Raw genomic sequence first — 18,104 nt, forward strand, 5'->3', positions numbered from 1 at the left:
TTCACCTACATCCTAAGGAACATTTTTTTCTTTAGTTGTCTTTTTATAAGAGACTAATGCTGGGTATTTTATTTCATTTTATTCTATTACTAAAATTGTTGAAGTAAATACCCGCCCCCGCCCCCGCTGCTCCCTCTAGTAAATAAGGAAGCAGTCTCAGAAAGCAGCTCAGGCCAAGTTATAGGCGTACGTGGAGAGAGTAAAGGTAAGGTAAGTATTCTAGCTGATCAGCTTACAACAGACAAACTATCTCACTTGGCTGTAACAGAAGCCCATGTTCTATAGTCACGCTTCATTTGCAACCCAAATGCGGTGACCCAGGTTCATTCAGTCCATTCAAGGGTTTCACGTGGAAGGTGTTCAGAATCAGTTCCCATCTTGTGTACCACTAAAGAAGTAACCACAGTTACAGTCAATTAACAACCAAACTCAGCTATAGAGACCATGGATGGAAGGTACTCTAGACCCTGGAGCCATTATTCAAAGGAAAGTTCTAGAAATGCTCTGTACAACAGAAGCATCTTCACATGGGTATGCATTCCTGCTAAGCAACACTTCTCTGGCATATAAAGAATAAATAATACATATCCCTAGTCGTCGTACTTGGTATTCATAGTATAATTCATACATCTAAGACTAATAAAAATGAGCTTTGTTACTTTTCTTGACATCTAACTTTTGAAAAATTTGACAATATGGCATTAGACAATCTCTTTCTGCACACACACAGATTGAAATTCAGAGGCTTTGGTGAAAGTGATCAGTGGGTAGAATGCTTTCCATACAAGCATGAAGCCCTGAGTTCAGTCCCTAGGACCTGTGTGGAAAGCCAGTGTGACGATGTGTACCTGTAACCTCAACACTGGGGAGAGGGAGTCAAGAACACCCCCAGGGCTTGCTGGCCAGCTAGTCCAGCAAAGTCAGTGAGCACTGGGTTCAGTAAGAGATACTGCTTCAAAAACTAAGGTGCAGAGCAGTTAAGAAAGCATCTAATGGCAACCTCTGACCTCTACACACACACACACACATACACACACACATACACACACACCTGCACATACACGTACATGGACATGAACACGTGCACAAAATAAATAAAGAAAAATGATAATTTTTAAAAAGAAATCCATTGTCATTAAGCAGCTCAGAGTGACTTTTCTTTTGTAAAACAAATTTAGCTTGGGTTGGCTGTCAGAATTGAAAATAGCCCATAAACAATCTACCACAATAAAATATAGTATCTCATCTGAATTCTCTTATGTTAAATTGATAAAGTAGTTAGAAACATGAATAAAGTAGAACATTGTTCTAACTTCAGAGAAAAGTACAGATTAGTCTCTATGAAAATATGAGCTAAAATTGAGCTACGGCTCCTACTCTATGCTTTACCAATTCTTAAAGACTCAACTGAGAGCAAAACAGTTAAGCTTTCTAAAATATATCACTTCAAAAGGAGTCATTCCAATAATATTGAATTTATAGAAAAAAAATTGACCAAGGGACTGGAAATATATTAAACATATTGTCATAGCAACAGTCATTGGGAGGCAGAAGTCAGATCTGGACATCTTTCTTATTTTGAATAAAAAAGGCAAGCTTGATTTCAAATGACTTTTCTAAGGTCAGATGTCTTGGAGATGTTACTTGAGTCAACTTCTTTAACAAGCTTTCCCTATTGCCACTGACTGGTATTGGGCTCCTCCCTTCCTCTCTCTCTTTCCTTTCCTTCCTCCCTTCTTCCCTCCCTCCCTCTCCCTTCCTGTTCTCTCACATAATCATAAATAGAATTGCATTCATTGGGCACTTAAGATTCAGCCTGATCCATGTTTTAGCTAATACCCAGACATATATCAGCAGAATTTCTTCTTTGTATCATCAGAAAACGGGACTCCTTATGCTTTTTATCACATGGAAACCTCTTGGCCGTTATCTCTGCAAATGTTTCTTTCACTGCCCAGTCTTAAAGAGAGTGTCCTATCAGACTCCAGTTGCGTAAGCTCTATGTGAATGGCTTATCTCACGCGTCTCTTGTTCTCTATTCCCTCCTCTTCTTGTGCACGTTCTTCCCCTCTTCTCTCTCTATTTTAGTTGATTAATATCTAGTCCATTCAATGCCAAGAGTGACTGCAAAATGGTATAGCCCTTTTAGAAGACAGTCTCAGAAAGCTGAACACGGGCTTATCACATGATCCAGAGATCAAGTTCCCAGATAGTTTACCCAAACGGTTTGAGAACACATACCCAAACAGAATATTTATATCAGCTTTATTCATAATTTAAAAAAAACATAAATAACCAAGATGGGCCCTCTAAGAACTGAGTGGGTAGTCTGTAAGCACCTGTACCATGCTCTTCAAAACTCTCAAGGTAAGGACGCCTGAGAAAACTCCAGCGTTGCCTAAGAAACCTCTAGAACTGCATAAGAAGCCATTTGACCAAATATGATAGGCTGAATGGAATTCTGGGACAGAAAGGGACCATGAGATGAAAACACAGGGAAGCTGAATGAAGTATGGGCGTTAGTTAGTCAGAATGTACCTGTCGGAGTTCAGTGATTGCAGCGAGCACCTCTTCCAAAGCCAGAAGCACAGTGTCAGGGACACAGGACCTGCCCATGCTGTCTTTGTAGTTTTTCTCTAAGTATAAAGCTGTTCTCAGAGTAAGTAAATTTGTTAACAGCTCAGATCTTGATATGTGGTAGGCATCAGATCCCTTGCCACTATTTAAGTTTACAGTTAAGAATATTAATAAAGCATGCAAAGGTGGTATATAACAACTCAAAAATAACGTTAAAGGATATATTAGCAAAACCAAGCAAAACTGGCAAGGGCTGATGAGATGGCTCAGTGGGCAAAAGTGCTTGCCATCCAAAGTGGAAGGAGGGTACAGTCTCCAAAAGTTGTCTTCTGACCTCTACATGAGTAGTACCATGACTCGCATGCACGTATGCACACGCACACACACCCCTACACCCTACATCATACACATACATGATAATAATAATGTTAGGCCACAACGATTGCAATTTTACAGGCCTATGTGTGGGACTTGCTAAGGCCAAACTTGTGGGCTCAGATCTTCGGTGTAGAGAAGTATGTTCTCAGACTGTTGTGTGATTTCGATTGGTCTCTGACAAAGGAGATAATGTGTGTATTTTAAAGTACCTACTTCAGATTACACTTGCAGATTACTGAAGAAACAGAGAGTCCCCGCCACTCTATCATATACTTCCAACATACATTTCAAGGACAGTATTGAGAAAGCCATAAGGAGCAAGACACCCATATGGCATAATTCCTAGATAGCCTTGAGGCAGATCAGAAAGGCACATTCACAGTGGACCACCCCAGCTTACCACTGTTCTGTCTGCCCTCCTAGTAACACTTCAGCTTGTCCCAGAGTTACAGCCTCGAAACCCAGCATAGCCATGGAAGATAGCTACAGAACAAATTGTCTCACAGAGCTAATTTGTCTTTCGTGAAAAGTGGGGTGGGGGTATGGGTGTGTGGTGTATATGTGGTTTTTTTCTGTGCACATATACATGCACTGTGTGCGTTTGCAAGTCAGAGATCAGTTGGGTGTCTTCCCTAGTCTCTCTTCACCTTTTTGAGTTAGGGCTCTAGCTGTACCTGAAGCTTGCCTGTTCAGCTAGACTGACTGCCAGTGAGCCCAGGGCCTTTCGTCTCTTCCTTCTGGGCACTGGGATTGCAAATATGCAGCATGTTCAGCTTGCACATGGATGCTGGGGATGGAACTTACGTCCTTGTACTGCAAGCAGAGAATCAGTATTGTCAGATTGCTCAGCCACAAATGGGGCATCTGTCTCACAGCCCGTCCCCAGAGGCTCAGGGACTATCACAGAACAAGAAAGACGGTATGGGCAGGGATGCAGGAGGATGTGAATGGAATAGTGGCTTCTGGGCCCGCTAGGACTACCTCCACTCCTAAACCCAGAGCAGCTGCCGTTACCTGCACCAGCCCTGCTCCTACACCCTCCAGCCAGCATTTCCGCATGAAGGGGCTTACGACACCCATTCATAGCTGAGGAGCTATTGACATTTGATGACTTTCAAAAAATCCCGAGTTTTCTTTAAAGACATGGCCCTTTTATGTCCACCACACTCCAGTGGGTGACTCCACCCATATGAGTATATGGGTAGCATATACTGGACTCAATGGGTTAGATCTTCATTTAAAAAGATGTGAAGTTGGGAAGGGGTAGGAGATGAAGACAGGATCTGGGGGGAATTGGGTGGAAGAGTTGGGGTCGATATGATCAAAACACATATTATATGCATTTATGAAATTCTCAAAGAAATAATAAAATATATTCAAAACATAAATCAAAAATCAGTGCCTTATTGTATAGCCATATAGCATGACTATCATTTTCAGTGTCCAATAGGAGCCACTGTGGCTTGTAGCTTCAATATGGAACAGTGTAGAACAGAACATCACCATCATTGCTGCAAGCTTTGTCCACCACCCTATCCTGGACAGTTCCATAGCCGCTCTGGGATCCTCTGCCCATCCTGGTTCTGTCATCTCCCACCAGCTCTTTTGCCAGTATGATGAACCATGCAAACGTTACCCCATTCCAAGACTCTGTGTGAGCTCCTTGGAAGGGGATTGAGAGGGGTGAACATCTGCAGCAGACTTCCTGGTTGCTCTTCTTGCTCTCATTCTCCTACAACAGAACCCCGGAGACTGTGGCTCTTTCACACAGAATGGAGACTTACTTGCAATAGATCTGAAGGTTGGGAGTCCAAGGTCAAAGACTGGCTTTATTGCTGTGTTATTTCATCCGAGTGGGCAAGAGGAGGAGAGCGAATGATTGAGTCTGAACTCACCCTCTGTTCACGAGCCCACTTTCCTGTCCATTAGTCCGCTCGTGAGAAGAGAGCCATCATGGACTGCTCACCTCTTAAAGGTGACTCTTAAAGGGCATCACAGTGACACGCAAATTTCAACATTAATTTTGCAGGTAACAAGCGTTAAAGTCATAGCAGCCTTCCAGGCCCCGTGACCACACCTCTTCTCATAAGCCAACCTTCCTAACTGCTTTAGAGGGCAGTCACTGCCTCAGAACTTCAACGTTCTCTGTGTCTTGAAGTGTGATCGGTACACTGCCCTGTCTGTGAGCTGAAGGCTGGAAGTATACACCTGCACCGCAACCGATCTAGACACAAGCCTTGGGGCACAGATGACGCAGAGGGAAACTGTTCTGTTATTCCATGTCATTTGGAGCTCAGAACTGGTCCCAATTTCTTGTGTTCTTCAGCAAGACCACCCCTTTTCTTGTGCCTCAGTTTCCTCTTCTTCATCAATTCAAGGAAGAAGACTGGTTCTCAGCTTTTTGTCTGACTTCCTTCAAACTGCTATAACAAAATGGCTGTACTGTGGGTTTAAATAGCATCCATTTCTTAAAGTTCTGGCGACTAGAGAGTGTAAAATCAATGTTCCTTCAGATGTGGTATCTTGGGAAGGCTTGCTCTTTGGTTCATAGGTGAATTTCTAACTGTATCTTCATAGAAGGGGCAAGAGAGCTAGCTCTTGGGTCCACACGGGGACTAACCCCATTCGTGAGGGCTCCACTCAGGTAATCTCAGCACCACCAAATGGTAAGCATTAGACAGGATAATGGACAAAGCCTCTGCAACTGTAAGCAAACCCCAAATTAAATGCTTTCTTTTAGGAGTTGCCTTGGTCGTGGTGTCTCTTCACAGCAATAGAACAGTGACCAAGACATTGGCCAAAAATAATAAATGGCATTTTTAACTTAGGAATTCATAGAATTTTTTTAAAATGAGCAAGTCTATTATGGCACTCCGAAAACCAGAGTGAAATATACAAAGCTTGTAAGACTTACTTGAAGTGCCAGAGCGGCAGGGTTGGGGAGGTGGGATCTACCCTGAGCACTGGCCAGTTCACTGTCTACAGGATCGTCCAGCCCATGTTTTAATGATTTGGATGCAGGGTTCCTGACATGGGTCATGGTGTAACTGAGCTCGCAGAAGCACACACTTGACACTCCCTCACTTTCTTCCACTCCCGCCCCACCCACAAGAAGAAACTGGAACAACTCTACTTAAAATGCTGATCACAGGGACAGAGTCCAGGCGCATTTACCTTTGCCCTCCAATAATGAAGTTACATCACTGCCAATCTAAAGAGCCGCTGCTTTGAAAATCAAAACGTACAAAAGAATTCTTTTTACTTTAATTCGAAATTGATTTTTTTTCCAGTTCTTCTATGTTTCTTTCACGATATCATGGGTATCGTCGTTGTTTAATATATCTCACTGGAGCCATAACAATATACCAGGCTTTTACACCCAAGGATTCTTAAAGCGGCAGCAGATTATTAATGCTATGTTAATAAGGAACCAATAATGAGATGTTACACAGAGTTCTTATTCCATACATTATTAATGAAGGCCTATTGTGTTTTGGTGGGTCTGACACTACAATGTGGTTGCTGAATAGATTAGAAAACGCTTTTGCCTTCTCAGCAGAAAGCCTCCAGATCAGGGTGCGTGAGGAGAAAATATTTGCAACAGGTAACAAAAACAGCCGTGAGGCCTTGTGAGGGAAGAGGCGGTAAACATATTTTATTCTGAAGTACCAGGAATAGCAATGTTCTTGCTATTAAGAGAAAAACCAATCTTGCTATTCGCTGCTTTGGAATAAGAGAGGAAGAGGTACAGGCATCCTTCCCGGCTGACTTCTGGGATGCGGTGAATTAGCACATGCATCGAAGCCACTAGCATTGATGTTAAAGTCCCATGCTCTCTTCAGCCCTTCCCAGACTCTGTTGCATTTTCCTCTGGAGGCCTCAGGAAGAAGATGCACAGACAATGTCTCTGGAGAAGGAATAGGGCTGTTAATGGCAAAAAGCAGGCTGACCCTGAGCCCACCCACCTAGTGGAGACCCCTGGCCTTTCTGGACTGGGCTTGTGGAAACACTGAAAGTCTCGAGCTGATCCTGAAGAGCTTTGACTATTTCTTGGATTGAAAATCAGGGCCTCTCTGGGGTGGTGGTTTCCTAGGAAGATGTCGGTCATGACAGATGGGACATGGGAATAATGGTGTAGACGTGTCTCTCAAGTTGAGTTGGCTACAGTCACACGTTGATCTAAAAGGTCACTTTGCTCTTCATAAGGTAAGTACCACCAGGGAAATGGGGCCTGTGAACGGTCAAGCCCCTTTCCTATCACCCTCCGACATGCGTCCTCCATCCCAGTGGCCAGCTTGTACTACCCCTGATGACAGAGTGTCTCTCTGAACCGCCATAGGAAGCTGACCTCCTCTGTCCTCAGACATTGCACCTTTTTAAAAAATTATGATTTATTTATCTTTATTTTATGTGCATTGGTGTGAAGGTGTCAGATCCCCTGGAACTGGATTCCCAGACAGTTGTGAGCTGTCATGTGGGTGCTGGGAATTGAACCGGGTCCTCTGGAAGATCAGTCAGTGCTCTTAACCGCTGAGCCATTTCTCCAGCCCCCAGACATTGCCCTTTTAAAGGGTTTGGGTGGCATGTTTACCCCCTCAGGATGCCAGTCCAACCTGTAGGATAGGCCAGAGGTCCAGGAAGAGGAGTCTTGCAACCCAGGAGTATCCAGCTCCAACACGGATATGTCACCTGGGGCTCCAGGCGCCAGACACGTGAGAAACTTAAAAAGTGCACCACCATTTTCTCATCTCTTTTGATTCAGAAGATGGAAGAAATGGTACTGAATTGAGTTAGCCAGAAATGATACAAAGTCGACTTAACCTAAACCAGAGTTCAGCAGAGCCACGATTCAAATGCCAGCGTTATCTCCTTAGTTTTCCGGGATTTTTGTTTGTCTCTGCAGCGGCAGTCAAGAGGGTGACTCAAAGCTGATTCATCCCAGGGTTTTTCTTTTGGAAATGAACATGCTGGCACGGCTTTAATTGGGTTTTAGTTGTTGTTTGAATTCTCACGGCGATGGCTCCGCTCTGTCTTTGGGGAATGCGGAGGGACCTGGCATCTGGTGTTTGAGGATTCTGGGGAGTTACACCATATTTATGTGTAATAACTATACAGTAAATAAACAAAATGAATAATTAAGTGAATAATGAGCTCCTCAGAAAGGAGGCGTCCTCTGAAGACTGCAGCAGGAACCCTCCCAGGTCTTCTGGCCTCCATTTGATATGGCGCATCTACAGCGCTCTCGCTATGTCTGCACCCATGGTAACCAGCAAGGACGTCTTCCAGCCTAACATCAAGCACACGGTTCATCAGATGAGGACAGTTCTCCTGCTTGTATTCTCTTTCAACTGCAGTAATGTTGGATTTATAGTTCTAGTAATATTTTTTTTTCTTAGCCCTAGAGATCCATACTTGACTCTTTAAAAATAAAATCTGTGAGATTAAATTTGAGCGAATAGGGTTTCTCCGAGGAACCAGAAACTTGGACTTCTAGACATTTGCAGTGTTTAGTGAATGGCATAAATTCCCACGGATGCCTGCACCAGCCAGTACAGAGTGCCCTAGCTTCTGAATGCAAGTCAGGCCTACAGTGAGTCTTCTCAGAGGGAAATCCCATAAGTGCTACTTGCTCATCTGTTTCCTCAAATGGTTTTACCTGTCTGCATCTCCATTGGGGGGATATTTACAGAGCGCCAACTTGGTTCGTATCAGGCACTCATACCCCACTCTGGGGCCACCTGGCTGGGTGAAACCAGTCCCAGACGGCTGGGTGAGCTCTGCCCTCTCAGAGCTCACCTATCAGGGATCTAGCCACTAGAACAAAGCAGACTGTGATGACCACAGGCTTCTATGGAGGAGTGTCTTACTCAGGTCAGGCTACTGCCACAAGCACCCAGCACTGCCCCACACATTAAGATGTATTTCCTACGGTCCTGGAAAGCAGGAAACCCACGTTAGAATGGCAGCTGTCTTCTCTTCCTCTGGAGCTCTTCTGTTGATTTGCAGGTGGTCCTCTTCCTGAAGTGTCAGCAGGCATGTGCGCATCTACAATGTGGTGGCCTAGGAGCATGCCTCAGATAGCCTGAGTTCAGGAGGAAGGGCGGGAGAGAAAAGAGCAGGCTTGAAAGATCTGCACCAGCAACTGATCAGCTGGAACATGGCGCTGGGACACAAGAGTTAGAGATGTATTGGATATGAGAGATAGTGATGTATTTAATGTGTGTTGGGCACTGGTTGGGGAAGGAAATGGCAAATTATTTGGATTTTTGACTTCTGTAACTGAGCAAATGAAGGCCTAGTCAGTGAGCCAACCACAGCAGCATTGACTCATGTGTGACTTGAGATTTGATCATATTGGTATCAGAAACTACTAAAGTCGCTACCTTGTTACAGTTAAAATTACATGATTTGAGGGCTAGAGAGATGGATCAGCAGTGAAGACCACTGACTGCTCTTCCAGAGGATCCAGGTTCAATCCCAGTACCTATATAGTGGCTTGCAATCTTCTAACTCCAGTTCCAGGGACTCCAATGCCCTCCTCTGGCCTTCATGGGCACTACACACATGGTACACAGGCTTGCATGTAGGCAAACATCTATGGAGAGAAAATAAAAATAAATCAGTATAAAATACATAAGTTATGATATAATTGTTGAAATTCCATCCCTCCAACTAGAATATAAAAGTGATGAAAGTTAAGACACAGCAGATTACAGTACAATATACCTGTGACTCTGCAGCCAGACTTACTGGATTCAAATCTTGATTTCCCGACTTGAAAAAGTTGTCATTTTGGAAAGGTATTTAGTCTTTCTATACCTCAATTGCCTTGCATGTAATACTTGAATTATAGCAATGTTTCATAGACTTTGGAGACTATTGAATTAGCATAACATATAACAGTGTAAGGCTAAGGCTCACAGTAGCTATGATCTCTGATTATCACTGTGCCTCTGATGACTGCTTGAGAGAAGATGATCACATGAATGGATTCATGACAAGTGGATTGAAGAAGCAGGAGCAGAAGTAAAAGTAATGGAAAATGAAGTGCACTCTCCATGCAGAGTGAACATGGTGGAATGGAAAGAAAGCCCACCCGAATGGGTGTATGAAAGACAAAGGGCTTGGACCATATAGTTCGTGTCAATGAGTCCCTTTCAAATAAACATCTGTATGGTTTCTTTCAGGCAGAGCATGTGAAAATATTCAGAAAGACTTCAATGATCATCCAAGTTACTTGTTTCTCAACTTCAGTAGAGAAAACTGTAAGCTCACAACCACCCACCGTCCCCTTCTCAATCACACGGACAAGACACCCTCCAGCCCAGCTCCTGGGAAGAAAGATGCAATCAAAAACAATAAGTTTGATCCAATTTAAACAATAAGTTCATTCAATCATTCTGTGTGTCCCCCTCCCACCAAAACACATGAAACTTCTACTATGTGAGGGATAAACAGTGGCTGGTTACAAAACCAACTAAAATACCATCACTGTCATCAAGGACCTTAAGAATCTAAATCCAAAAAAATACTTATGATAGGTCTGTGTCATCAACACAAAACAGAGAGGATAAGTCTGGACCCCCGTCTATGTCTCCATTCCACCCCTGACCCTGCCTGCTGTCAATGGCAGGCTGAAGCTGCCCGTCCTGCTAGAGATATCTCAATGGCTGCCACTCTGCTTATGAAGGCAACTCGCGTCGACATTTCCGTTTTGCCCAAAGGATTTTTTTTCCCTGTAAATTATTACAGAATTCCAGGCCATTTCACTACAAGGAATGCTCCCTGTCATTGTTCTAACAAGTCCCAATGTCTTCGTTCAGTTTGGAAACTGACAGTCTGAAGACTATTTTTAGCTTGGTCATGTGAGATTGTTTCCTGATGATGAGAAGTTTTTCCTTCAGACTAGTTAACGTGAATTTTATGCTCACTTATGTCACATGCTCCGATTCAATTTATTTTAAAGTGGATTCTTTGGGGGAAACAGTAAAGCTAATTTGAATTGATCCTTCAGAGATTTCGTTTTAAATGAAGTGCTATAAAAATTGGCAGACAAAGTGAAAAAAATGAAATTGAATTTTCTTCTTTGGCTACACACTGGATTCAGGAATCTTGCTTTTTGACACTGCCAGGGGTTTTGATATGATGTTTTATGCAATTTTTATAACATTTGTCTTAAACTCCACTGCCTTTGGTTGGGTTGTTCAGCTGCAAAATGCGTTCCTGATGTTTTTTTGTTTAAAAAAAACAAAAAAGAAGCACAGTCCTTGCCTAAGGGATAAATTTTGCTTTGCCACACAGTTTGACCATCTATGGTGACACCTGTCAGATGGCTCACCTAGAACAGACTTCGCAGTTCTGGAGAGACCAGACTTGTCATGTGCAGTAAGCCCCATGTGTGACTCTCCACCATTTTACCCGGTTTATCCTGCGTGTCTCTGTTGTATGGACAGCTTGGGGAAAGTGTAGCAATGAAGGCAAAATGGCCGATGGCTAATTTCCTGTCCCTCACACACCCCAAGAAGTAGAGGTTGTTCTTCAGGACACCAGGCTCCTGGCTAATCAGAAACAGCAGGCGCCAGTAGGCACCGGTGCCTGGACTGGACCCGTCTGATTCCACAGGTGATTTACGTCCCATCAACCATCTGATGGAAAATACATAGAAACCACATGGCTACAATTTCATTTAGGGACGCACTTTTTCTTTGATGTGTTTTTCAGGGGGAGTTTTCTTCCACGCTTACCTTTTCCTCTGGATTCTCTATGTAGCAGCTGTCTTTGTTCATTTTCTATCACTGTGTCAGAATAGCCCAGACTGGGAGAGTCATAAACCATAGCCGTTTATTTGGCTCTCTTGAGAAGTACAAGACCAGGGGAGACTGCATCTGGTGTAGGCCTTCTTGCTGAATTATGGCATGGCTGGGAAGGGAGGGGGAGGGGAAACAAATATCCTTTGATCAGGAGCCTACCCCTCTGATAAATAACCTACCATGATAACAGCGTTGGTTTATCCACAGGGGCAGAGCACTCATGACCTAACCACCTTTTAAAAGTGTCTCTCTACTGTCATGCAAATAAAGCTCAATGTGAGTTTTGGAAGGGACGGTCAAGTCATGGCAGCAGACTTCATTCCCACCGACCCAGTTGCCAGGCTGAGAGCAGACTCTCACGAGGGAGAGCTCCCCTCAAGGAAAGTCTTCACTCGGTTTAGCTCCGCCGCGGCTGTGCATCATACCAAATTCTTGGTGTGATTCCTATAAATGCAATCTTAAAAGAAGCCAAGAATGACTGTTTGTGTTTATAAAGAAAGTAATTGTCCAGCATGGTAGTACATACTTCAAGAGGCAGAGGCAGGAGGATGTCACAGTTAATTCCAGGCCAGCCAAGGCTTCATAATGAGACCCCTCGTATTTCAAAAAATACCAAAACCAGAAACAAAAACAAAAACTCAGGACGAACATGATAAAAAAAAAAAACAAAACAAAAACCAACACAAACAATATGATATGAATATACCTGTCATTTGGTTTTGGTAAAAGGCACATTGCCAGAGCCGACTTGTTCACAAGGCACACAGTATTCATATTGTTCAGGCTTCCAGAAGCTTCAGTGAGAGCAATAATGAACACAATAATCCAATTTAGATAATATTTATTTTTATACCAATAGCTATAAATTGCAATTTTAAAATGTTTAGTGTTTGGAAAGTCCATGAAGGTAAAGTTTCTTGGTCCGCAGAAGTCGTAATTCCTTCTGAGCTGATCCACTGTGAGTCACATGGAATAAGGTTGGATTAGGCTGCTGTGGTCATGGAAGCTGAAGAAAAGCCTCCTCAGGGCTGCTGGGCCCCGCCATGTGAAGATGCAGAAAGCCGGACAGCAAGGAAGCAGAGGAAAATACTGTCTGAACCACAAGCAATTTTGTTCCCTTCCAAGATTGTCGATTCTTGGAGCCATCTTGTCGACCTGGAGCCCTATTGGGTTGGATTGGGTTCATGAAGATTTGGATGAGGCTGTTCCTCATGTCTCATGAGTTGAGGAGTTGATGATTCACAGATATTGCTGAATTTCCTGTCTTGCACAGGAAAACCCACCACACACACAGATTCATGTGGCCCAAAGCACCAACAGTGCTGAAGATAAGAAACCCTCAATGAACCAGGGTGCTCATGGACCCTATCCCTACCCCCATGATCCCCTGCCATTCACAGGGATGTTGCAGGTTAACCTTGGCAATGTATACATTGCCTCTTTTTGCTTTTATTTGTACAGTTAGAACTATAAAATTTGTTTTGAGCTTTATAACTTTGCAGCATTTTACATAAGGTTGTGTTTGCACTTATGTAAAGTGAAATGACTATGTTGAATGAACCCAGGGTTAGTAGGCGAATTGAAAAAAACCAAAGAAATCCTCACATGATAAATAGCTGTAGACTGTGAGGTCAACTGGGAGCCCACACCTGTCCCTCAATACCTCCATCATCTGGGATGGAGCTGATCTACAGAAGAACTGACGCCCTTTGCTATGGAACTGCACCTGCTCCTTGGAAGATCTGAAGACACTGGAGAGGGGGTACTGGGCACATGCCAAGGAGTGGTAGGATGCTACCTATGCAATCAGGGGAGTCAGTGGATCGGCCATAGTGCCCAAGGGCAGTAACGTGCTGTTCACACCCTGTGCAGAGAGTTAAGGCTACTTCTTCATTTCTGTCTTCTGTCTCAAGCTAATCTCTCCCATGATCAATCCTACCTTAGATCCTACCTTAGCAGAGAAAGGGATTCTAAAAAAAACACAATTTCACCTTGGCAAGGTGACTTGGAATAGGCTATCTCTCTGGGCCATGTGTTGCTCTGCTCCATACAGGTTTTCTACACATGAAGTAGAATTTTCTTCACCTCCCCACCAGTCTTGCATACATTTCAGTTGTATCTGGTATTTACTAGTTTGGATACGTGACCCCAAAAGGCCCAGATATCACCAGCCTGTAGTCTTACTGGGAGACCATGGAGCCTTTAGTATGTGGAACCTACAGAAGTTAGGTCATTAGAGGCATCATGTCCTTAAAGGAGATATCGGACCCCTTCTCTCTCCTGACAGTCACGAGAAAGCAACTTCTGCCACACACTCCCAGCATGACGCTCTGCCTTACCACAGATCTAGAGGCAACAGGGCAAGAGGCTGTGGACTGAAATTCTGAAATCGTAAACAAAATATCCTTCCCTCTTTACAACTTGACTAGACCAGGTATTGTCTCACAATGATGGAATGGTGGCCAATACAATATTTTAAAATTTCAAGCTAGAAACACCTAGTGTGACTCAGGCTACCTAGTGTGCATCCAGGTGTACAGCTGCCCAGATAGACTACATCCAAGTCCTGGCCTGCTGTGCATTAGATATGCCGTGTCGTTGACTGTCTCCTCCACACACGGGTATGAACAGACATACCAGCTCCAGTATTCCTTCTCATGCACACTCCTCAGCTTTCTACCAACCGAAACCCAAACATGAGCCATCCGAACTTTGACACACAACGGCAACAGCGGAGTCCCAAGCCTGAAAGATCCTAGGGGTGTTACCATAAGAAACCTTCCCAGGGTGTTCTTGTTTCTTCAGGATTTCCAAGGGAGCTTAGTGATCCCTGAGGTTGAGATGATAAAAATCAATCATCAGAAAACAGAATGGATTGGCTAGCACGATCAAGAGGACTGGGGTAAGAGCTGCAGGTGTAGCTGAACTGAGGGATGCATCTGTGGCTTCTCTATCTCTTGACTCACAGGCGAACAATAGCTTCTGATTCCCCATGGTCCCCGTGGGGCTGTAGGCTTAACCCAGGACCAAATGGGAAGGCACCTGGGACCATCAGTGGCCATTCTGATCCATCTAAAAAGTAACCAACTCTATGAGAGGACATTTAAAAAGGTGGCGAAGCCAGGAAGGTTGATTCAGGGATCAGACCAAGGAAAGCAGCTCTCAACTGGGAAAGCTAAGGAAACATCTCACATGGAGGTGGGATCTGAGCTCAGGCAATATAGGGAGCAGAGTATAATAACAACTAAAGAAGAAAACATTTGAGTTTCATTCTTGGCTCTTTCGGAGGCTGCAGCAGGCTCAGCAGCCCAGGGGATGTAAAGATCATGTGGTTTTTCTTCCCGGGGCCATTGCTCCAGGATGACAAGTGTTTCTCTGGGCACCGAATCCTTCATGAGAATGACAGATGCAGAGAGATGTGACCAAGAGCACCAAAATCTCCAAGTGGGCAAGAAAGACCCATGGCACTTCTCCCCTACCTGAAAGGCTGGCGAGAGTGAATGGCAGTTCCTCTAATCAGTCCAGAAAGGCCTGTTACGTAAGTAAATGATTCAAATGGGAAGTGACATACCTTAGCAAGCGTGTGTGACTCCTTTTCATTTTTATGTTCCTGGAATTGTTTCTTTCAGGGTTGGGGGTAGGGTGGCTTGTAATTTTAATATGTTTCCATTAATCCTAAAGTTGTCTAGTGTTGAATTTTAGGACTGCATTTTTATGAGCATTCAGAAAGTCTCATAATTTTGCAGCCAGTCAGACTCCTAGAGCCTGAAGCTCACAATCCAGGACAGAGACTTTCTGTCCCTTTGGCCAGCCAGGGGGCTATTGGCCATGCCTAAGAGGATGACTGCTGCCTTGGCCTTTGAAAGTGGTGGAGGTAACGGTGGAAACCATGTTGTTCCTGCTGCTGCTGCTGCTGCTGCTGCTGCTGCTGATGATGATGATGATGATGATGATGATGATGATGATGGTGGTGGTGGTGGTGATGATGATGACAATGATGACTACAATGATCACAGCACCTACTGGTCTCACAGGCGACGCAGCTAAGACAGAAAACACACCTTGTTCTGAGGACTCAATACACTTACCTAAAAACTTAAGGTTTGGGCTTATGGGCTGTGACTTGCCTATAATGCATGTAGCCCTGGATTTAAACCCTAGCCCTCCCGCAAACCAGTGTGTGGTGTGCATGAGTGTGTGTGTGTGTGTGTGTGTGTGTGTGTGTGTGTGTGTGTGTGTGTTGCTTGATTACTAGAAGAACATTTGGGACTTACTTCTTTTTCTCATTGTCTATTTGGAACACAGAGATTTTTCTTAACCTGCAAGCTTCCCCGTCGAAGAGGTAGACCTATGTTTGCTTTAAGCAGAGTGTCTGCACTCCGTTGTTCTTAGGGCACATGGGACAACATTCACTCCACCCCGTATCACCGGTTCTCTGGGGAATCAGGAGAGATCACATCCCTCTGCGGACCACAGTGAATCATGCTGTGGGGATCCTGACTTCTGCTGGGTGGATATGCACAGCCTGCTCTTCTCAACTGGGTTAACTTAAACTGGTAGAGAAGCTCATGTTGTACATGATCCATTTCAGTTTCAATTACTGTCCATCAGCAGGTAGGACTTGTGATTTGCAGGGTCTCTTCTGGGAAGGATATATGTTGACCCCGCCGATACTGGACCTAGTAACATAACCTGACCACTGAGATGTGAGCTGAAGAGACATAGTTGAGTGGAGGCTACAGAAAGCCTCTCTCACTCTTGTTCATTCCTTCCCATCTACCACAAGAATGCCTTTTCCAGAAGGCTCTCACCTTCCACTGCCACCCGTGAGTAAGAAATATGTACTGGTTTGTATGCCACTGAGAAGTTCGGCTCATCTGTTACAACTGAGTGATACAAATGGTTGCTAATTGTCATGAACAGGCAAAAAATGGCCCAACTCTAGTATATGTGGATATTGATTGAGTTGGTAAGAAATCAAGAGGGGGGTATAGGAGGAGGGTTGGAAGGAGGAGAAGGAGGTAGGAAATGATGTAATTATATTTTAATTTCAAAATTAAAATAATAAAAACAGAAACTAGTCCTAAATATAAGAAAATTATGTTCTTCAGTCAGATTGTACCAACAGTAATAAAACCCCAGTTTGAATTAGGAAATGTCCCTACCAGATTGACCTGTGGGCAAACTTGTGGTCAGTTTTCTTGTTTGATGATTGATGTAAGGAAAACCTAGCTCACTGTGGGCAGTACTACCCCTGGACTGATGATCTGGGAGCTATAAGACCATCAGCTGAGCAGGCCATGGAGAAAACCAGTATGTATCACTCCTCCATGGCCTCTGCATCAGCTCCCGTCTCTAGGTTCCTGCCTTGGTTTTCTGCCCTGACTTCTCTTGATGATGGACCATAGCTATAAGGAGAGCACACCTGCTCCTCTCAGGTTGCTGTCGGCCATGCTGGCCATGGTGTTTATCACAGCCACATAAACAATAAGATATGAAGTTTTATCTAAAGATGTTTATAGCAGCATGACTCATAATTGCGGAACTCAGAAGCGATGGAAATGTCCAGAAAGTGGGGATCTTTTAGATAAATAGAGCCATTTAAATGTGATATACAAATATACAGTGGACATGAAGAGATTTAGTCACATTGGGTGAAAAACAGCTTACATTAAAAACTGAACTGTCATTTGTACTTGTTAGGAGAGGGAAAATCAGTTTTCTCCAATGGAGGAGTACTGGGTATATCAACTCCAGGGAAGGCCTCATTTCCAGGAGTAGTTGGCCAGCATATAATGAACTCCACAGATTTTGGTGTGCTTTTATTTGGTTACAGTTTGGTTTTGTTGACATTGTTAGTGTTTCTGGGTTTTTGGGGGAGTGTTTTTTTTTTACTTTTTTCTTGGTTTGGGAAGTTTTGCTGTTGTAATGGATTTTTGTTTTCTGAGAAAAAACAAAGTTGGGTGTGTAGGGAGGGTGAAGGGATCTGGAAGGACTTGGGGGGGGAAGAATATGATAAAAATAAATTTAAAGTTGTTTTCAATAACAAAGATATAATCACAAATTACATATATATGTATATTTATACACATATATATATAGAGAGAGAGAGACAGAGAGAGACAGAGAGAGAGAGAGACACAGAGAGAGAGAAACACAGAGAGAGAGCTCACAACATATCTTTGTCCAATACTACAACCACTAGCCACAGGAGAACTCAACATATGGTTAGGCCAAATTGAGATGTGCCTAAATGACAGCCTAACATAGCAAAGACAAAGGAATGTGAAGTGCCTCATTAATAATTTTCATTGATTGCAAGGTAGAAATGATACTTTA

The sequence above is a fragment of the Myodes glareolus genome, chromosome 11 (assembly GCF_982192425.1).
Source record: "Myodes glareolus chromosome 11, mMyoGla1.1, whole genome shotgun sequence".
NCBI classification, from domain to species: Eukaryota; Metazoa; Chordata; class Mammalia; order Rodentia; family Cricetidae; genus Myodes; species Myodes glareolus.